This window comes from Salmo salar, chromosome ssa05, assembly GCF_905237065.1.
Source record: "Salmo salar chromosome ssa05, Ssal_v3.1, whole genome shotgun sequence".
NCBI lineage: Eukaryota > Metazoa > Chordata > Actinopteri > Salmoniformes > Salmonidae > Salmo > Salmo salar.
In genome coordinates, this window is record NC_059446.1 from 85,800,725 (window position 1) to 85,824,307 (window position 23,583).

A 23,583-nucleotide genomic window follows, 5' to 3' on the forward strand; every position below is an offset into this window, starting at 1 on the left:
TAGCAGGTCCAGTCTCTCTCTCTATATAGCAGCAGGTCCAGTCTCTCTCTCTATATAGCAGCAGGTCCAGTCTCTCTCTCTATATAGCAGTAGGTCCAGTCTCTCTCTATATATAGTAGCAGGTCCAGTCTCTCTCTCTATATAGCAGCAGGTCCAGTCTCTCTCTATATATAGCAGCAGGTCCACTCCCTCTCTCTCTCTCTCTCTCTCTATAGTAGCAGGTCCAGTCTCTCTCTCTATAGCAGCAGGTATAGTCTCTCTCTATATAGCAGCAGGTCCACTCTCTCTCTCTCTCTCTCTCTATAGTAGCAGGTCCAGTCTCTCTCTCTATATAGCAGCAGGTCCAGTCTCTCTCTCTCTCTCTATAGCAGCAGGTCCAGTCTCTCTCTATATATAGCAGCAGGTCCAGTCTCTCTCTCTATATATATAGCAGCAGGTCCAGTCTCTCTCATATATATAGCAGCAGGTCCAGTCTCTCTCTCTATAGCAGCAGGTACAGTCTCTCTCTATATAGCAGCAGGTCCAGTCTCTCTCTCTATATATAGCAGCACGTCCAGTCTCTCTCTCTATAGCAGCAGGTCCAGTCTCTCTCTCTATAGCAGCAGGTCCAGTCTCTCTCTCTATATAGCAGCAGGTCCAGTCTCTCTCTATATATAGCAGCAGGTCCAGTTTCTCTCTATATAGCAGCAGGTCCAGTCTCTCTCTCTATATGGCAGCAGGTCCAGTCTCTCTCTCTATATAGCAGCAGGTCCAGTCTCTCTCTCTATATAGCAGCAGGTCCAGTTTCTCTCTATATAGCAGCAGGTCCAGTCTCTCTCTCTATATAGCAGCAGGTCCAGCCTCTCTCTCTCTATATAGCAGCAGGTCCAGTCTCTCTCTCTATATAGCAGCAGGTCCAGTCTCTCTCTCTATAGCAGCAGGTCCAGTCTCTCTCTCTATAGTAGCAGGTCCAGTCTCTCTCTCTATTTGGCAGCAGTTCCAGTCTCTCTCTATATAGCAGCAGGTCCATGCTCTTTCTCTCTATAGCAGCAGGTCCACTCTCTCTCTCTCTATATAGAGCAGCAGGTCCAGTCTCTTTCTCTCTATAGCAGCAGGTCCAGTCTCTCTCTATATAGCAGCAGGTACGGTCTCTCTATATATAGCAGCAGGTCCAGTCTCTCTTTCTATATATAGCATCAGGTCCAGTCTCGTTCTCTCTATAGCAGCAGGTCCAGTCTCTCTATATATATATAGCAGCAGGTCCAGTCTCTCTCTATGGTAGAAGGTCCAGTCTCTCTCTCTATATAGCAGCAGGTCCAGTATCTCTCTCTATATAGCAGCAGGTCCAGTCTCTCTCTCTCTAGCAGCAGGTACAGTCTCTCTCTATATAGCAGCAGGTCCACTCTCTCTCTATAGTAGCAGGTCCAGTCTCTCTCTCTCTCTATGGCAGCAGGTCCAGTCTCTCTCTATACAGTAGCAGGTACAGTCTCTCTCTATATAGCAGCAGGTCCAGTCTCTCTCTATATAGTAGCAGGTCCACACTCTCTCTCTATAGTAGCAGGTCCAGTCTCTCTCTATATAGCAGCAGGTCCAGTCTCTTTCTCTCTATAGCAGCAGGTCCAGTCTCCTTCTCTATAGCAGCAGGTACAGTCTCTCTCTATATAGCAGCATGTCCAGTCTCTCTCTCTATGTATAGCAGCAGGTCCAGTCTCTCTCTCTATAGCAGCAGGTACGGTCTCTCTCTATATAGCAGCAGGTCCAGCCTCTCTCTCTCTCTATATAGCAGGAGGTCCAGTCTCTCTCTCTATATAGCAGCAGGTCCAGTCTCTTTCTCTCTATAGCAGCAGGTCCAGTCTCCTTCTCTATAGCAGCAGGTACAGTCTCTCTCTATATAGCAGCAGGTCCAGTCTCTCTCTCTATATATAGCAGCAGGTCCAGTCTCTCTCTCTATAGCAGCAGGTACGGTCTCTCTCTATAAAGCAGCAGGTCCAGTCTCTCTCTAATATATAGCAGCAGGTCCAGTCTCTCTCTCTATATATAGCAGCAAGTCCAGTCTCTTTCTCTCTCTATAGTAGCAGGTCCAGTCTCTCTCTATATAGCAGCAGGTCCAGTCTCTCTCTATATATAGCAGCAGGTCCAATCTCTCTCTATATAGCAGCAGGTCCAGTCTCTCTCTCTGTATATAGCAGCAGGTACAGTCTCTCTCTCTATAGCAGCAGCTCCAGTCTCTCTCTCTATATAGCAGCAGGTCCAGTCTCTCTCTCTATATATAGCAGCAGGTCCAGTCTCGTTCTCTCTATATATAGCAGCTGGTCCAGTCTCTCTCTCTATATATAGCAGCTGGTCCAGTCTCTCTCTCTCTATATAGTAGAAGGTCCAGTCTCTCTCTATATATAGCAGCAGGTCCAGTCTCTCGCTCTATATAGCAGCAGGTCTAGTCTCTCTCTATATATAGTAGCAGGTCCAGTCTCTCTCTCTATATAGCAGCAGGTCCAGTCTCTCTCTATATATAGCAGCAGGTCCAGTCTCTCTCTCTATATAGCAGCAGGTCCAGTCTCTCTCTTATATAGTAGCAGGTCCAGTCTCTCTCTCTATATAGCAGCAGGTCCAGTCTCTCTCTATATATAGCAGCAGGTCCACTCTCTCTCTCTCTCTCTCTATAGTAGCAGGTCCAGTCTCTCTCTATATAGCAGCAGGTCCACTCTCTCTCTCTCTCTCTATAGTAGCAGGTCCAGTCTCTCTCTCTATATAGCAGCAGGTCCAGTCTCTCTCTCTCTCTCTCTCTCTCTCTATAGCAGCAGGTCCAGTCTCTCTCTCTATATATAGCAGCCGGTCCAGTCTCTCTCTCTATATATAGCAGCAGGTCCAGTCTCTCTCTCTATAGCAGCAGGTACAGTCTCTCTCTCTATATAGCAGCACGTCCAGCTCTCTCTCTATATAGCAGCACGTCCAGTCTCTCTCTCTATAGCAGCAGGTCCAGTCTCTCTCTCTATATAGCAGCAGGTCCAGTCTCTCTCTCTATATAGCAGCAGGTCCAGTTTCTCTCTATATAGCAGCAGGTCCAGTCTCTCTCTCTATATAGCAGCAGGTCCAGCCTCTCTCTCTCTATATAGCAGCAGGTCCAGTCTCTCTCTCTATATAGCAGCAGGTCCAGTCTCTCTCTCTATAGCAGCAGGTCCAGTCTCTCTCTCTATAGTAGCAGGTCCAGTCTCTCTCTCTATATAGAGCAGCATGTCCAGTCTCTTTCTCTCTATAGCAGCAGGTCCAGTCTCTCTCTATATAGCAGCAGGTCCATGCTCTTTCTCTCTATAGCAGCAGGTCCACTCTCTCTCTATATATATAGAGCAGCAGGTCCAGTCTCTTTCTCTCTATAGCAGCAGGTCCAGTCTCTCTCTATATAGCAGCAGGTCCATGCTCTTTCTCTCTATAGCAGCAGGTCCACTCTCTCTCTCTCTCTATAGAGCAGCAGGTCCAGCCTCTCTCTCTCTATAGAGCAGCAGGTCCAGTCTCTCTCTCTCTATAGAGCAGCAGGTCCAGCCTCTTTCTCTCTATAGAGCAGCAGGTCCAGTCTCTCTCTCTCTATATAGCAGCAGGTCCAGCCTCTCTCTCTCTATAGAGCAGCAGGTCCAGTCTCTTTCTCTCTGTAGCAGCAGGTCCAGCCTCTCTCTCTCTATAGAGCAGCAGGTCCAGCCTCTTACTTTGCGATCTTAGCCAGCCAGAGTTACGTTTCACTCCAGTTTTTGTTTTTGCCACTTTCCCATTGATATGCAAACATTGTTTTTCTGGAATGTAGGTCGGGGGACAATGTGTGGCCTCAACAGCTGTTTGCTCTTTGGTCCTCACTTCCCTGGTGAGGACTTCACGTGCTGTCTCCTGTTGTGCTGGTTTGGGAACCAGTCTTTAGGGCTGCCTTGCCTGCCTTCCAACCATTGTGTCATTGCTTCAGGCTGGATGCTGGTAGTAGGTGTGTCGGATTACTGTGTGCCTGCTTATGGTGTGATCTGAACTCTGTTACAGGGGAGATATGGCAGTAGGTTTGGAAGAATGCACCAAGTCTACCAAACATACATATTGTGATGGAGATTGGAGTGTTTGCCAATACTTAGTGTTTAAAATATATGTTTTTTATTTGGGGTTAATGGTTTGAATAGTTGATGAAAACTTTCTTTGAAAATTCTAGAATTCAAGAGAAGGTTAGTGTTTAAGTTAAAGGCACCCTATTCGCTACATGCCCTGTGAGCCCTGGTCCAACGTAGTGCACTATATGTAGGGTTCAGGGAATAGGATGCCATTTAGGACACGTCCATGTGATGTCACTGGTGTGTAACCTGAGGAGCTGTCTTCAAATCAAAACAAACCTTTGACTAAACAGAGGAACACGGAAGTGAACACATCCTCCTTTACAAGGCTTTACCTGTCCAGAAACCCCGCATACTACAATGAATGTATGACTTTACAAGGCTTTACCTGTCCAGAAACCCCGCATACTACAATGAATGTATGACTTTACAAGGCTTTACCTGTCCAGAAACCATGCATACTACAATGAATGTATGACTTTACAAGGCTTTACCTGTCCAGAAACCACGCATACTACAATGAATGTATGACTTTACAAGGCTTTACCTGTCCAGAAACCATGCATACTACAATGAATGTATGACTTTACAAGGCTTTACCTGTCCAGAAACCACGCATACTACAATGAATGTATGACTTTACAAGGCTTTACCTGTCCAGAAACTACGCATACTACAATGAATGTATGACTTTACAAGGCTCTACCTGTCCAGAAACCATGCATACTACAATGAATGTATGACTTTACAAGGCTTTACCTGTCCAGAAACCACGCATACTACAATGAATGTATGACTTTACAAGGCTTTACCTGTCCAGAAACCATGCATACTACAATGAATGTATGACTTTACAAGGCTTCACCTGTCAAAATACAAACACAGACTAAAATTAATGGATGACTTTATTTTTTATTTTATTTTATTTCACCTTTATTTAACCAGGTAGGCAAGTTGAGAACAAGTTCTCATTTACAATTGCGACCTGGCCAAGATAAAGCAAGCAGTTTGACACATACAACAACACAAAGTTACACATGGAGTTAAATAAACATACAGTCAATAATATAGTAGAAAAATAAGTCTATATACAAAGTGAACAAATGAGGTGAGATAAGGGAGGTAAAGGCAAATGGTGGCAAAGTAAATATAATATAGCAAGTAAAACAATGGAATGGTAGATTTACAGTGGAAGAAAGTGCAAAGTAGAAATAGAAATAATGGGGTGCAAAGGAGCAAAATAAATAAATACAGTAGGGGAAGAGGTAGTTGTTTGGGCTAAATTATAGATGGGCTATGTACAGGTGCAGTAATCTGTGAGCTGCTCTGACAGCTGGTGCTTAAAGCTAGTGAGGGAGATAAGTGTTTCCAGTTTCAGAGATTTTTGTAGTTCGTTCCAGTCATTGGCAGCAGAGAACTGGAAGGAGAGACGGCTGAAGGAGGAATTGGCTTTACCTGTCCAAATACAACCACAGACTAAAATGAATGGATGCTTTTACAAGGCCTTATCTGTCCAAATACAACCACAGACTAAAATGAATGGATGCTTTTACAAGGCCTTATCTGTCCAAATACAACCACAGACTAAAATGAATGGATGCTTTTACAAGGCCTTATCTGTCCAAATACAACCACAGACTAAAATGAATGGATGCTTTTACAAGGCCTTATCTGTCAAAATCCCACTGCAGACTAAAATGAATGGATGCCAACAAAGGTAGGAAGGTGAACAGCGAGAAGGAAGGTGTATTTTGGTCTGATGGCTGGTAGGAATGGGTCTGGTCTGGTCCTGGTATAGAAACTGACTGACTGGGCGACCGGCCGCCTGTCGACCGACCGACACACGTTATATTATAGACCCCTGGTGGATCAGGGTACAGACTGACTGACTGCTTGACTGACTGGGTACTGACTGACTGACTGCCTAGGTGTAGACTGGAACCAGTGGGAGGGAGACAGGAAACTGTTGCCCACAGGATAACATTGTTGTACGGAGGGTGTCTGGGGGGACACAGGCAGGTTAGGAGCACCATGGGTAGCGCTGAGATGCATGTCTAAAGTTATGTCCCAAATAACACCCTATTCCCTATGTAGTGCACTACTTTGACCAGAGTCCTCATCAAAAGTAGTGCACTTCATAGGAAATAGGGTGTTATTTGGGACTCATTCTAAGTCTCTGGAGTCACTATGTGGTATATTGTGTGGCATTTATTTACTCTCTCTTTTTAAATGTCTTTGTCTATTTAGGATTCTAATTATTACATTAAATGAGAACTTTGAATTATTGATTTACTAATGTGTTCTCTTACGGGAGTAGGTTAAGAATGATGATCAAGAAAAAAATCCTTATCATACAGTCAGTCAACACTCACACACACACACACACACACACACACACACCACACACACATGCACACACACACATTAACATTTTACATTTACGTCATTTAGCAGACGCTCTTATCCAGAGCGACTTACATACCCTCCCTTATTCTCTTGCAGTTGTTGAATGACAGATATAAGATGTCTTGATGGTGTGCACACAGGACGCAGGAGGCCTGTCAGTGAATGACAGATATAAGATGTCTTGATGGTGTGCACACAGGACGCAGGAGGCCTGTGAGTGAATGACAGATATAAGATGTCTTGATGGTGTGCACACAGGACGCAGGAGGCCTGTGAGTGAATGACAGATATAAGATGTCTTGATGGTGAGCACACAGGACGCAGGAGGCCTGTGAGTGAATGACAGATATAAGATGTCTTGATGGTGAGCACACAGGAGGCCTGTGAGTGAATGACAGATATAAGATGTCTTGATGGTGTGCACACAGGACGCAGGAGGCCTGTGAGTGAATGACAGATATAAGATGTCTTGATGGTGTGCACACAGGACGCAGGAGGCCTGTGAGTGAATGACAGATATAAGATGTCTTGATGGTGAGCACACAGGACGCAGGAGGCCTGTGAGTGCCGTTGCTGCCGACAGACCCCACAGTCCACACTGTAAATCAACCCTGGGGATGTTCCTCTGAGACTTACCTGCTGTGTGTGTGTGTGTGTGTGTGTGTGTGTGTGTGTGTGTGTGTGTGTGTGTGTGTGTGTGTGTGTGTGTGTGTGTGTGTGTGTGTGTGTGTGTGTGTGTGTGTGTGTGTCTGTGTGTGTCACACTCAGCCAGCCAGAGAGGGCCTGTAGACGGGTGGGATAACACTCACACGGAGATTGAGTTACCATGGAATTAGCTCAGGGCTGTGGGAAGCAGCACCTCCTGAACACACACACACTCACTTAGACACACACATAAACACACACACACTCACTGAGACACACACATAAACACACTCACTGAGACACACACATAAACACACACACTCACTGAGACACACACATAAACACACACACACTCACTGAGACACACACACACACACTCACTGAGACACACATAAACATACACACACACACTCACTGAGACACACACACACACTCACTGAGACACACATAAACATACACACACACACTCACTGAGACACACACACACACACTCACTGAGACACACACACACACACTCACTGAGACACACACATAAACACACACACACTCACTGAGACACACACATAAACACACACACACACACAAACAGTCACTAAGGGAAACCTGAGGGAAGACTGAAGGCAGCTGGGCACACGCCAGTTCTCTAACAAATGCTTTCTGATAGCTTTTAACTTCCTGACATTGCCTTGAGAACCAGTATGAGGCTCATGGTGCATGGGATTCTTGGATTAGTTCATTATAATAGTTCTGGTGCCATATTTATATTTCTTTACAGTAAGGTCATAATATTACAATCATGTAAAATAAAGACAAAGCAAACGAACTAAGGGCAAATTATTGCAAATCAGAAGACATAATTGTTCCAATGCCATGAGGGCAAACATCCAAGCATCCAGAAGAGATATGAGGGTTGAAATTGGTTTGCTGGGGAAAGCAACATAATTGGTTTGCTGGGGAAAGCAACATAATTGGTTTGCTGGGGAAAGCAACATAATTGGTTTGCTGGGGAAAGCAACATAATTGGTTTGCTGGGGAAAGCAACATAATAGGTTTGCTGGGGAAAGCAACATAATTGTTTCGCAGGGGAAAGTAACATAATAGGTTTGCTGAGGAAAGTAACAAAATTGGTTTGCTGGGGAAAGTAACATAATTGGTTTGCTGGGGAATGTAACATAATTGTGTGTAATGATCACAAATAATTCAGTACCAATACAGAAGGCCTTGACAGTAGTCAGTGTGAGGAGAACGGTTTGTCTGGGTAATGGAAACCATCTGACCACCAGTCTTGGCCACATGTGTCCCAAATGGCACCCTAAAGTGTATATAGTGCACTACTTTTGACCAGTGTAGTGCAAAAGTAGTGCACTATATATGGAATAGGGTGCCATTTGTTACGCATACCTAGTGTAGATGAAGCAGCACCACCGTAGAGCCTGATTAGGGCTAACAGCTCCATAAACAGAGTTGGAGCGACGCCTCCAAAATCCACTGAAGTTCAGGGAAAAGTCACAGAGGGGCCATGTACGGCTTCTGTCTGGGGTCAAGGTAAAGCAAGTGGTTGTCGTTGATCTGGCTGAGATGTTTGGTCTGTGGACTGTCCTGCCAAATGCCTGTCAGAACTCTCTAAGCATTCTGGAATACAGAGAGAATAACACAGGGAGGCTGTCCAGGGAGGCTGTCCAGGGAGGCTGTCCAGGGAAGCCGTTCAGGGAGACCGTCCAGGAAGACAGTCCAGGGAAGCCGTTCAGGGAGACCGTCCAGGAAGCCGTTCAGGGAGACCGTCCAGGAAGACAGTCCAGGAAGGCCGTTCAGGGAGGCCGTCCAGGAAGACAGTCCAGGAAGGCCGTCCAGGGAAGCCGTTCAGGGAGACCGTCCAGGAAGCCGTTCAGGGAGACCGTCCAGGAAGACAGTCCAGGAAGGCCGTCCAGGGAGGCCGTCCAGGAGACCGTCCAGGGAGGCCGTCAGGAGGCCGTCCAGGAGACCGTCCAGGGAGGCCGCCAGGAGACCGTCCCAGGGAGGCCGTCCCAGGAGACCGTCCAGGAAGACAGTCCAGGGAGGCCGTCCAGGAGACCGTCTAGGGAGACCGTCCAGGGAGGCTGTCCAGGGAGGCTTTCCAGGGGAGGCTGTCTAGGGAGTCTGTCCAGTGAGGCAGTCCAGGGATGCTGTCCAGGGGAGGCTGTCTAGGGAGACTGTGTGTGTGCGTGTGTGTGTGCGTGTGCGTGTGTGCATGTGCATGTGTGCGCGTGTGTGTGTGTGTGTGCAGTTGCTCCTTGGAATCAACTCCAAGTGCCAACAAGTTAACAACTGAGCTGATGGACAGGCCAGGGAAACAGGTGCTCTCCTCCAAGGTGCTGCTGGGAACAGAACAGAGACAGACAGGGGAGAGACCTGCTCCAAGGTGCTGCTGGGAACAGAACAGAGACAGACAGGGGAGAGACCTGCTCCAAGGTGCTGCTGGGAACAGAACAGAGACAGACAGGGGAGAGACCTGCTCCAAGGTGCTGCTGGGAACAGAACAGAGACAGACAGGGGAGAGACCTGCTCCAAGGTGCTGCTGGGAACAGAACAGAGACAGACAGGGGAGAGACCTGCTCCAAGGTGCTGCTGGGAACAGAACAGAGACAGACAGGGGAGAGACCTGCTCCAAGGTGCTGCTGGGAACAGAACAGAGACAGACAGGGGAGAGACCTGCTCCAAGGTGCTGCTGGGAACAGAACAGAGACAGACAGGGGAGAGACCTGCTCCAAGGTGCTGCTGGGAACAGAACAGAGACAGACAGGGGAGAGACCTGCTCCAAGGTGCTGCTGGGAACCGAACAGAGACAGACAGGGGAGAGACCTGCTCCAAGGTGCTGCTGGGAACAGAACAGAGACAGACAGGGGAGAGACCTGCTCCAAGGTGCTGCTGGGAACAGAACAGAGACAGACAGGGGAGAGACCTGCTCCAAGGTGCTGCTGGGAACAGAACAGAGACAGACAGGGGAGAGACCTGCTCCAAGGTGCTGCTGGGAACAGAACAGAGACAGACAGGGGAGAGACCTGCTCCAAGGTGCTGCTGGGAACAGAACAGAGACAGACAGGGGAGAGACCTGCTCCAAGGTGCTGCTGGGAACAGAACAGAGACAGACAGGGGAGAGACCTGCTCCAAGGTGCTGCTGGGAACCGAACAGAGACAGACAGGGGAGAGACCTGCTCCAAGGTGCTGCTGGGAACAGAACAGAGACAGACAGGGGAGAGACCTGCTCCAAGGTGCTGCTGGGAACAGAACAGAGACAGACAGGGGAGAGACCTGCTCCAAGGTGCTGCTGGGAACAGAACAGAGACAGACAGGGGAGAGACCTGCTCCAAGGTGCTGCTGGGAACAGAACAGAGACAGACAGGGGAGAGACCTGCTCCAAGGTGCTGCTGGGAACAGAACAGAGACAGACAGGGGAGAGACCTGCTCCAAGGTGCTGCTGGGAACAGAACAGAGACAGACAGGGGAGAGACCTGCTCCAAGGTGCTGCTGGGAACAGAACAGAGACAGACAGGGGAGAGACCTGCTCCAAGGTGCTGCTGGGAACAGAACAGAGACAGACAGGGGAGAGACCTGCTCCAAGGTGCTGCTGGGAACAGAACAGAGACAGACAGGGGAGAGACCTGCTCCAAGGTGCTGCTGGGAACAGAACTGAGACAGACAGGGGAGAGACCTGCTCCAAGGTGCTGCTGGGAACAGAACAGAGACAGACAGGGGAGAGACCTGCTCCAAGGTGCTGCTGGGAACAGAACAGAGACAGACAGGGGAGAGACCTGCTCCAAGGTGCTGCTGGGAACAGAACAGAGACAGACAGGGGAGAGACCTGCTCCAAGGTGCTGCTGGGAACAGAACAGAGACAGACAGGGGAGAGACCTGCTCCAAGGTGCTTCTGGGAACAGAACAGAGACAGACAGGGGAGAGACCTGCTCCAAGGTGCTTCTGGGAACAGAACAGAGACAGACAGGGGAGAGACCTGCTCCAAGGTGCTTCTGGGAACAGAACAGAGACAGACAGGGGAGAGACCTGCTCCAAGGTGCTGCTGGGAACAGAACAGAGACAGACAGGGGAGAGACCTGCTCCAAGGTGCTGCTGGGAACAGAACAGAGACAGACAGGGGAGAGACCTGCTCCAAGGTGCTGCTGGGAACAGAACAGAGACAGACAGGGGAGAGACCTGCTCCAAGGTGCTGCTGGGAACAGAACAGAGACAGACAGGGGAGAGACCTGCTCCAAGGTGCTGCTGGGAACAGAACAGAGACAGACAGGGGAGAGACCTGCTCCAAGGTGCTGCTGGGAACAGAACAGAGACAGACAGGGGAGAGACCTGCTCCAAGGTGCTGCTGGGAACAGAACAGAGACAGACAGGGGAGAGACCTGCTCCAAGGTGCTGCTGGGAACAGAACAGAGACAGACAGGGGAGAGACCTGCTCCAAGGTGCTGCTGGGAACAGAACAGAGACAGACAGGGGAGAGACCTGCTCCAAGGTGCTGCTGGGAACAGAACAGAGACAGACAGGGGAGAGACCTGCTCCAAGGTGCTGCTGGGAACAGAACAGAGACAGACAGGGGAGAGACCTGCTCCAAGGTGCTGCTGGGAACAGAACAGAGACAGACAGGGGAGAGACCTGCTCCAAGGTGCTGCTGGGAACAGAACAGAGACAGACAGGGGAGAGACCTGCTCCAAGGTGCTGCTGGGAACAGAACAGAGACAGACAGGGGAGAGACCTGCTCCAAGGTGCTGCTGGGAACAGAACTGAGACAGACAGGGGAGAGACCTGCTCCAAGGTGCTGCTGGGAACAGAACAGAGACAGACAGGGGAGAGACCTGCTCCAAGGTGCTGCTGGGAACAGAACAGAGACAGACAGGGGAGAGACCTGCTCCAAGGTGCTGCTGGGAACAGAACAGAGACAGACAACTGTTGATTCAACTCTGGAGAAACATCTAGTTTTGCCCATGGTAAAGATCTGTCAGTGTCATGCTTTTCTTTCTCCAATTACTGGCTGAATGTTTCCTAGGTGAGGGGTGCCATTCAGGCTCCTTGAGCCAGTCAATTCACCTGGTTGCTCTTCAGAACAGGGAACTTCCTAGAAGTGCTTGGCAACTGAAGCAACAAGAGCCACTGGGGCCTCCAGTCCGATCAATGCTGTTGTTGACCCACACAGCTGACAGCATACAATGAACAACACACTCTGCCTAATGGCCCATGAGTCCTGTTACACACCAGTGAAGAAGGCGAGAGCTCTTGGGCTAATGGTTCCTGTGGCCCCTGACTGGGAGCTCAACAGGGGGGCTGAGGACCGACTGACAGGCTGGCTGCCTGGGAGTCTTGGTTTGAGCCCCAAATGGCACCCCTATAGGGATCTGGTCAAAAGTAATACATTTTATGGAGAATAGCGTGCTATTTGGGACGCATCCTTGAGGAGGTTAAAACGATTTATTGAGTGGTGATTGAAAATATATTCTGTGAGTTGTCTTAAAGCTGCAATATGTAACTTTTTGGGCTACTTGACCAAATTCACATAGAAAATGGAGTTATAGATATGTCATTTTTGTTGAAAGCAAGTCTAAGTGTTAGATCAGTTCTATGTGCGCTATTGCTATGCTTCCCGTTCTTAAGTTTCCAATTGGCTCATTGATCCCTCCCTCCTCTCCCTGTAACTATTCTCCAGGTCATTGCTGTAAATGAGAACCTGTTCTCAGTAAATTTACATTGTAAAATAAGGGTACAAAAAAATGTATGAAATAAAATAAAACATTTGGTCGTTTGCGTAAACTGAAATTAGGCAAACTATTAGAATTTGACCAGGAAATCGCTGAGCGATTTCTGCCTAGTCCATCTTTAACTAATGGTAGGCCTACATTTGGAGTCTACGGATTATATTTGTGTCGCCCATACTGGCATCCAGAGAGGCCCCGCCCTCATTGAACGAAAACAACAAAACATGTCACTCAAACGTTAGCTTCATTTTAATAGGCTTAGTACTTTCAGAGCCCGCCTATTCCCCACCCCTCTCATTTTAAGCTACATGGTCTGAAAATAAAACCCTGAGAACAAGGCTTGACCTTAAACAGTTGCGCGGACACGTCGCTTTCGCAGGATTTGCGGAGTTCACATTGAGGGACAGTCTATACAGAATATTGCTATTTGGGATTCTGGAGCAAAATGAGACGAAATCACAATTACAGCTGTTCATCTGATAGCGAATTTGATGACAATATAGAAGTGGAGAAGGACAGTGGTGACGAAAATGTGTATGTTGAAAATTCAGTTATGAAGAATAGGAAGAAACATTTTTTTTTATTATAAAATCAATTTATTTGTCATTCTGATATAGGCCTAATGTGTATTTTTTGTGTGTGCTAATCTAAATCACGCATCTCTACACAGTGTATCTCTCTTGAAAAAAAAGGCTATGCGTGACAGTAGCCTATCGTCACCAATATGTTATTGAAACTAAATGAAAATTACTTTGATTATTTCAGAAACCTTGACTCTCCGCATGACTTGATGTCACCCCCGAAAACCACTCAAACTCAAGCCAGAAAACGACGCAGAGGAGTGAGTATTACATTTCTCTTGCGTAATTACGCACCAAATATTGCCATTATTGAGGTTCACCATCACCTTGATATGCTGCCGGAGACCCCAACATCATATTATACCTCGCGCTCATCCACAGATTATTGAGAAACGGCGACGTGACCGAATCAACAACAGCCTGACTGATCTCAGAAGACTTGTGCCAAGTGCGTTTGAGAAGCAGGTAGGCTACAGTACAATTGCATATACCATACAAACCTATTGGATTCAGATTATATTAATCTCAGTAGTCAACTTCCGCCTTTTCTACATCTTTGGTTAGGACTGTGTTATTTTACAAGTAACACAATCTAATATTTTGTCATAGGGATCGTCAAAATTGGAAAAAGCTGAAATTTTGCAGATTACTGTGGATCATTTGAAGATGATACATGCTGCCAGCGGACAAGGTGAGTCAATACCAAAACAATACAAAGATTTGATTTATGATGAAAGCCTGTAAAAAATATGTTGTGATAGGGAAACTTCTAGAAAAACTTCTGCATATTTGTAGGGAACTAGGCATATCCTCCAAGCTCCAACACAGAATAAGAACCAAGTGTCTCCATGTCCTTTTGTTCCTCTAGTTCTGTAGTGCTCTGTATACTCCTATGTTTTGTAGTTCCTGTTCCTGACCCTCTGGCTCCCTCTCCTGGTAGTGTATTTTGAAGCCCATGCCCTGGCCAAGGACTACCGCAGCCTGGGCTTCAGGGAGTGTCTGTCAGAGACGGCCCGTTACCTAAGCATCATGGAGGGCTGGAACAGTGTTGAGCCACTCCGCGTACGCCTGGTCTCCCACCTCAACAACTACGCCTCTCAGAGTGACATCCACACTGGATTGACTGGACACCCTGGACAACTAGCCTGGGGCTCCGCTTTGAGGACTCCCTCCGCCCACCTGCAACACCCCTCCTCTTACCACTCCCCCAGGGACAGACACTAGCCCCCCACAGTACCAGCAGCCCACCCTCCTCCTGCTCCATCTCCTCCTCCATGTCATCCCCCTGTTCTACTGATACCTCAGTTACCTCCAGACTCAGTGTGACGGCCCCCTCAGAGGCACTCAGGGTGCCCCCAATGACAATCTACCCCTGGGGCTGGCCCTGCCAGTCTCAGCCTCCAAGCTCTCCCAACAACCACCCCTCCTCTCCTCCCTCTCCTCCCTGTCTGCCTTCTCCTTCAGTACTTTTCCCCTAGTGTCCCCGGCAGCCCTCAACTCAGCAGGCTCCTCCACAGCCCTGAGAAATCAGCCTTACAGGCCTTGGGGGACAGAGATCGGGGCCTTCTGAACTCTTGTGATCAGGACGGAATGCAACAGCTAAAATCCCCACCTCCCGCTAACCTGCCTCCGGCCAATCTGCCTCCCGCCAACACTCCACAAACCCAGCAGGAGTACCTGGCTGTCTCATCTGTTTTTTCCCTCTGGTAATGAGGGGGATGGGGTAGGCTAATGCCACCTCCCTTGGTCAGTACTGCTGTATAAAGGAACATAGATAACATAGTGTTCTATCCTATATGTTTTTATGAGTAATTAATGTTAAATGTTGTTGTGAGCCCAGGTATGGCCTCCAAGGTAGGAAAGGACTGACTATTGTTTCATGACCACTAACTGATTTCATTTAGTTTATTATCAGAGTGCACTAAGAGAAGGATTTTGGGGTATTTGTAGGTCAAATATAATATTGTAAAAATATAACTCCTGCAGCTTTGAAAGAGAACAAAGACATCCGCAACATAGCATAAATAGAGTTACACATGAACTGGATCTGCTAACACTTTAGTTATGTCTATATGGGATTGTCGAACATGCTTTATATAGAAAGCAAAGTTGAAAAAAAATGTTTTGTAATATTTTTGTACCAATAAACTGAGTTTGTAAGAAGAAACATATTTTTTGATCAATGCTCAGGATCCATGTGTTTTACCTATAAACTGTTGTGGGGCTTAGAGTATGTTGTCCACTTCCCACATCACTTCAAATCAACTCAAATCATTTATCACTTTCCACTGAGTTTCTTTCTTGGTTTTAGGTGAATGAAGGAGAAGCATACAGATGTAGGATCTTCATTTGATCACTCTTCTGTTGCTGACCATTGTCCTACACAGCAGGAAATGCAAACTTATAGTGTATTTGAGTTTTAAAGACTTCTAAAGTGTGTAATTTCCACATTGAAATTTCAGACTTGATTTGCCCTACAAAAAGGTATCAACACCTACAAAAATGTCCATTAATTATAATCCACATAATAATTCACATTTCCTGTTGCTGCAGGATTATTTTCCTGCTGTAACAAACTGGCTCAAATTAAGATCCTACATCTGCATGTACTATATATTTTATATATGAGAAAAGTGGTAGCTAACAGTAATATAGCTGAGACTTACTGTCTGGCTGACTGGCTGACTGACTGGCTGACTGGTTGTAATCTCTCATGGACAGATGCAAGATTTTGGTTCTGGGTTGACGAGATTAGGGTTGGTTGAGACACAGTCTCCTAACTTTGTTTTAGCGCCATTGTTGCCTCTATGAATACCTAGTAAGTGATTAAAAGGAAATCCTTGAGGAAATCATCAATGCACCTTGACTCCACTCATATCGGCTGGCCTGGTCTGACCCCACTAATATAGTCTGGTCTGACCCCACTAATATATTCTGGTCTGACCCCACTAATATAGTCTGGTCTGACCCCACTAATATATTCTGGTCTGACCCCACTAATATAGTCTGGTCTGAACCCACTAATACAGTCTGGTCTGACCCCACTAATACAGTCTGGTCTGACCCCACTAATATAGTCTGGTCTTACCCCACTAATATAGTCTGGTCTGACCCCACTAATATAGTCTGGCCTGACCCCACTAATATAGTCTGGTCTGAACCCACTAATATAGTCTGGTCTGACCCCACTAATATATTCTGGTCTGACCCCACTAATATGGTCTGGTCTGGGCAGGAGACTATAGTGGGACCAAGATTGAGGTATAGATGACAGCTGGATGACACATACTGAAGCCTGTAGACAACAGCAGATTACTTTTGACTAGGGCTTATGGGGTTCTTGTCAAAAGTAGTGTACAGTAGGGAATAGGTTGCCATTTGGGACTCAATCACTCAATGTGCCCTTTAGTTCCTGCTGTGGTAGTATGCAATTTATCCACTAGAGACCATTGGGTGGCAGTAGAAAACTAGTGATGGAGACTTGCTGCAGCCAAATCATTAGTGTAAGGTTTATAGCGTCCCAGCGGAAAGAAAAACATAATATCTCCAAAACTGAAACTTTTCAGGAAATGAAAAAGAGCCATATTCTACCATTTATAAACATACAATCACAAAACTTCAAAAGCTATTTTGAAATGTATTTTATTTGACCTGGAGTCATGAACTGTTCAGCGTACATAAAGGACAATCATGCTAATAACAGTAACCATGCAGGTACATCAAGAATTTTCTTCCCTCCCTGTTCTTTACAATCTGTTACTCAGTCACACAAACTTTGTTGGATGAAAATATGGAGTTTTTCTGTGAAAAATAAATAAAGACGTGGAATGTCGTTCAATATGGTGTTCACTGGCTCCATCTGCTGGCTCAATGGACCTCACTGCATTACAATAGAATAGAAAAGAATAGAACGGAATACAACAGAATAGAACACAATAGAACAAAACAGAATAGAACAGAACAAAACAAAATAGAACAGAAAGTAACAGAATTTAATAGAATTTGCAGGGTGGAGATAGAGCACCCCAGTATGAATCCTAATACCCATAAAAACTAGCGGTCAATCAAGGAAATGGTTCCAATAATTTCCCCACCATTCATTTTTCCCATAGGGGATTTTAGAAACACTTAAAATAAGAGCTGTGTTTCGTGTAGGCTTACCCCTGGCGTGACGTTTTGATAACCGTGTAAATCTCTATTGGACAAGGTGACTTTTATCAATAAATGTGCCTGTATTTACCACCCAAAAAATGAAATGCTAACTAGCGGCTAATGTGTCTATCATAAACTACACATGCCATGATGATCTGGACGAGACTGCCGAAACGAAGCAAAGGTAAGAATCTCTGGATTAGCTATATATTGTTAGCTAAATGTAGTAATGAATAAATGAATTAATTGGAAAATTGTACTTAAATTGACAATTCTGTGAACTGTCTTTTACACTTTTTAAATTGACACAATACCTGTTAGCAAAGATGTCAGCTAGAGATGACGTGCAGGAGCTTGCAGGGATTTGTAGTCTTGCATGATACCGGAGCGCCAAGTCTAGGACCAAAAGGCTCCTCAACAGCTTCCACCTCCAAGCCATAAGACTGCTGAACAATTAATAAAATCGCCCGCCACCGGACAATTTACACTGACCCCCCTCCCTTTTTGTGCACTGCTGCTACTCGCTGTTTAAACAAACACCTGTCTTCTGAAACTTGTTAAGTCGCTCTGGATAAGAGCGTCTGCTAAATGATGTAAATGTAAAATGTAAATGTATCTTGTTCTAAGAAATGAAGGCTATTCCATGCGGGAAATTGCCAAGAAACTGAAGATCTCGTACAATGGTGCTTTTCTTTGCAACTCTGCCTAGAAGGCCAGCATCCCAGAGTCGCCTCTTCACTGTTGACGTTGAGACTGGTGTTTTGCGGGTACTATTTAATGAAGCTGCCAGTTGAGGACTTGTGAGGTGTCCGTTTCTCAAACTAGACACTCTAATGTACTTGTCCACTTCTCAGTTGTGCACCCGGGCCTCCCACTTTCTAAGTGACCCCAAACTTTTGAATGGTAGTGTATATATTAAAATAAATTAAAAAAGTTACAAATATTTGTATTTATTTCATGTTTTTATGAATATCGCTAGCAATAATGGAATAAACAAAATGTGTATTACATACCCACAGTAGAAAAGAGGAGAATATATTATTTATAATAATATTTATAATAGGCTACCATTGCTCCAAGGGCCGCTGGCTGCTGGTAGGCTTTCTTGACTTCATTTTTGTCAACATGTTCTTGTTGTCTTTAATCTTTATTTAACCAGCTAAACAGCTGCTCTTAGTGAAAATGTTTTGGAGTTACCTTTCTAGCTAATTGGCTATGTTAGGGTTTACATGTTCTCTTCCAATTAGGCTATAATGTGTTGAGGTCAAAATAGTTTTTCATTATCTACCAAATCTATTCATTTGAAAATGTTGATTACTTCTTGACATGATCATTCACTTGATGATAAGACAAGATACAGTACGTGATGTTTTAAAATAGATTTTTGCTAACATGTGATTGGGGTTCCTTGGTCTCCGGTTTGCCTGGCAAGGGGTCCCTGGGTAAGAAAAGGCTGAAGACCCCTGCCAAAGACAGTGCAGTCTGGGCCCCTGCCCGAAAATAATTTATTCCCCGCCCCTCATCCTCTCTGTTTCCATGGAAGCACCAGATATAGCACTTGATTGGCTTGCATGGGTAAGCACGTGCTAGGGGAGGCTTCAAATATGACAACGGGCCCAGATGTAATTATTGTTTAGTCGAAGCTGTGTGCGTTTGTCAGTTAACTTGGTTTGTGTAGCGATTAGCTCAAATTTACAACATGGTCGAGGCATTCATTGGAACTTGGAAGATGACTTCCAGTGAGAATTTTGATGAATATATGAAGGCAATAGGTAAAGTCTTACTTACCTATAAACTGTTGTGGGGCTTAGAGTATGTTGTCCACTTCCCACATCACTTCAAATCAACTCAAATCATTTATCACTTTCAACTGAGTTTCTTTCTTGGTTTTAGGTGAATGAAGGAGAAGCATACAGATGTAGGATCTTCATTTGATCACTCTTCTGTTGCTGACCATTGTCCTACACAGCAGGAAATGCAAACTTATAGTGTATTTGAGTTTTAAAGACTTCTAAAGTGTGTAATTTCCACATTGAAATTTCAGACTTGATTTGCCCTACAAAAAGGTATCAACACCTACAAAAATGTCCATTAATTATAATCCACATAATAATTCACATTTCCTGTTGCTGCAGGATTATTTTCCTGCTGTAACAAACTGGCTCAAATTAAGATCCTACATCTGCATGTACTATATATTTTATATATGAGAAAAGTGGTAGCTAACAGTAATATAGCTGAGACTTACTGTCTGGCTGACTGGTTGTAATCTCTCATGGACAGATGCAAGATTTTGGTTCTGGGTTGACGAGATTAGGGTTGGTTGAGACACAGTCTCCTAACTTTGTTTTAGCGCCATTGTTGCCTCTATGAATACCTAGTAAGTGATTAAAAGGAAATCCTTGAGGAAATCATCAATGCACCTTGACTCCACTCATATCGGCTGGCCTGGTCTGACCCCACTAATATAGTCTGGTCTGACCCCACTAATATATTCTGGTCTGACCCCACTAATATAGTCTGGTCTGACCCCACTAATATATTCTGGTCTGACCCCACTAATATAGTCTGGTCTGAACCCACTAATACAGTCTGGTCTGACCCCACTAATACAGTCTGGTCTGACCCCACTAATATAGTCTGGTCTTACCCCACTAATATAGTCTGGTCTGACCCCACTAATATAGTCTGGCCTGACCCCACTAATATAGTCTGGTCTGAACCCACTAATATAGTCTGGTCTGACCCCACTAATATAGTCTGGTCTGACCCCACTAATATAGTCTGGTCTGACCCCACTAATATAGTCTGGTCTGAACCCACTAATATAGTCTGGTCTGACCCCACTAATATATTCTGGTCTGACCCCACTAATATGGTCTGGTCTGACCCCACTAATACAGTCTGGTCTGACCCCACTAATATATTCTGGTCTGACCCCACTAATATGGTCTGGTCTGACCCCACTAATACAGTCTGGTCTGAACCCACTAATATAGTCTGGTCTGAACCCACTAATATAGTCTGGTCTGACCCCACTAATATATTCTGGTCTGAACCCACTAATATGGTCTGGTCTGGGCAGGAGACTATAGTGGGACCAAGATTGAGGTGTAGATGACAGCTGGATGACACATACTGAAGCCTGTAGACAACAGCAGATTACTTTTGACTAGGGCTTATGGGGTTCTTGTCAAAAGTAGTGTACAGTAGGGAATAGGTTGCCATTTGGGACTTAATCACTCAATGTGCCCTTTAGTTCCTGCTGTGGTAGTATGCAATTTATCCACTAGAGACCATTGGGTGGCAGTAGAAAACTAGTGATGGAGACTTGCTGCAGCCAAATCATTAGTGTAAGGTTTATAGCGTCCCAGCGGAAAGAAAAACATAATATCTCCAAAACTGAAACTTTTCAGGAAATGAAAAAGAGCCATATTCTACCATTTATAAACATACAATCACAAAACTTCAAAAGCTATTTTGAAATGTATTTTATTTGACCTGGAGTCATGAACTGTTCAGCGTACATAAAGGACAATCATGCTAATAACAGTAACCATGCAGGTACATCAAGAATTTTCTTCCCTCCCTGTTCTTTACAATCTGTTACTCAGTCACACAAACTTTGTTGGATGAAAATATGGAGTTTTTCTGTGAAAAATAAATAAAGACGTGGAATGTCGTTCAATATGGTGTTCACTGGCTCCATCTGCTGGCTCAATGGACCTCACTGCTTTACAATAGAATAGAAAAGAATAGAACGGAATACAACAGAATAGAACACAATAGAACAAAACAGAATAGAACAGAACAAAACAAAATAGAACAGAAAGTAACAGAATTTAATAGAATTTGCAGGGTGGAGATAGAGCACCCCAGTATGAATCCTAATACCCATAAAAACTAGCGGTCAATCAAGGAAATGGTTCCAATAATTTCCCCACCATTCATTTTTCACATAGGGGATTTTAGATACACTTAAAATAAGAGCTGTGTTTCGTGTAGGCTTACGTGGCGTGACGTTTTGATAACCGTGTAAATCTCTATTGGACAAGGTGACTTTTATCAATAAATGTGCCTGTATTTACCACCCAAAAAATGAAATGCTAACTAGCGGCTAATGTGTCTATCATAAACTACACATGCCATGATGATCTGGACGAGACTGCCGAAACGAAGCAAAGGTAAGAATCTCTGGATTAGCTATATATTGTTAGCTAAATGTAGTAATGAATAAATGAATTAATTGGAAAATTGTACTTAAATTGACAATTCTGTGAACTGTCTTTTACACTTTTTAAATTGACACAATACCTGTTAGCAAAGATGTCAGCTAGAGATGACGTGCAGGAGCTTGCAGGGATTTGTAGTCTTGCATGATACCGGAGCGCCAAGTCTAGGACCAAAAGGCTCCTCAACAGCTTCCACCTCCAAGCCATAAGACTGCTGAACAATTAATAAAATCGCCCGCCACCGGACAATTTACACTGACCCCCCCTCCCTTTTTGTGCACTGCTGCTACTCGCTGTTTAAACAAACACCTGTCTTCTGAAACTTGTTAAGTCGCTCTGGATAAGAGCGTCTGCTAAATGATGTAAATGTAAAATGTAAATGTATCTTGTTCTAAGAAATGAAGGCTATTCCATGCGGGAAATTGCCAAGAAACTGAAGATCTCGTACAATGGTGCTTTTCTTTGCAACTCTGCCTAGAAGGCCAGCATCCCAGAGTCGCCTCTTCACTGTTGACGTTGAGACTGGTGTTTTGCGGGTACTATTTAATGAAGCTGCCAGTTGAGGACTTGTGAGGTGTCCGTTTCTCAAACTAGACACTCTAATGTACTTGTCCACTTCTCAGTTGTGCACCCGGGCCTCCCACTTTCTAAGTGACCCCAAACTTTTGAATGGTAGTGTATATATTAAAATAAATTAAAAAAGTTACAAATATTTGTATTTATTTCATGTTTTTATGAATATCGCTAGCAATAATGGAATAAACAAAATGTGTATTACATACCCACAGTAGAAAAGAGGAGAATATATTATTTATAATAATATTTATAATAGGCTACCATTGCTCCAAGGACGCTGGCTGCTGGTAGGCTTTCTTGACTTCATTTTTGTCAACATGTTCTTGTTGTCTTTAATCTTTATTTAACCAGCTAAACAGCTGCTCTTAGTGAAAATGTTTTGGAGTTACCTTTCTAGCTAATTGGCTATGTTAGGGTTTACATGTTCTCTTCCAATTAGGCTATAATGTGTTGAGGTCAAAATAGTTTTTCATTATCTACCAAATCTATTCATTTGAAAATGTTGATTACTTCTTGACATGATCATTCACTTGATGATAAGACAAGATACAGTACGTGATGTTTTAAAATAGATTTTTGCTAACATGTGATTGGGGTTCCTTGGTCTCCGGTTTGCCTGGCAAGGGGTCCCTGGGTAAGAAAAGGCTGAAGACCCCTGCCAAAGACAGTGCAGTCTGGGCCCCTGCCCGAAAATAATTTATTCCCGCCCCTCATCCTCTCTGTTTCCATGGAAGCACCAGATATAGCACTTGATTGGCTTGCATGGGTAAGCACGTGCTAGGGGAGGCTTCAAATATGACAACGGGCCCAGATGTAATTATTGTTTAGTCGAAGCTGTGTGCGTTTGTCAGTTAACTTGGTTTGTGTAGCGATTAGCTCAAATTTACAACATGGTCGAGGCATTCATTGGAACTTGGAAGATGACTTCCAGTGAGAATTTTGATGAATATATGAAGGCAATAGGTAAAGTCTTACTTACCTATAAACTGTTGTGGGGCTTAGAGTATGTTGTCCACTTCCCACATCACTTCAAATCAACTCAAATCATTTATCACTTTCAACTGAGTTTCTTTCTTGGTTTTAGGTGAATGAAGGAGAAGCATACAGATGTAGGATCTTCATTTGATCACTCTTCTGTTGCTGACCATTGTCCTACACAGCAGGAAATGCAAACTTATAGTGTATTTGAGTTTTAAAGACT

General features: G+C 44.9%; 1 pseudogene; it reads left to right on the forward strand.

Moving 5' to 3' along the window:
• Nucleotides 1-13,161: 13,161 nt before the first annotated feature.
• On the forward strand, nt 13,162-15,589 carry LOC106606170 (hairy/enhancer-of-split related with YRPW motif protein 1-like; annotated as a pseudogene).
• The last annotated feature ends 7,994 nt before the right edge of the window (nt 15,590-23,583 follow it).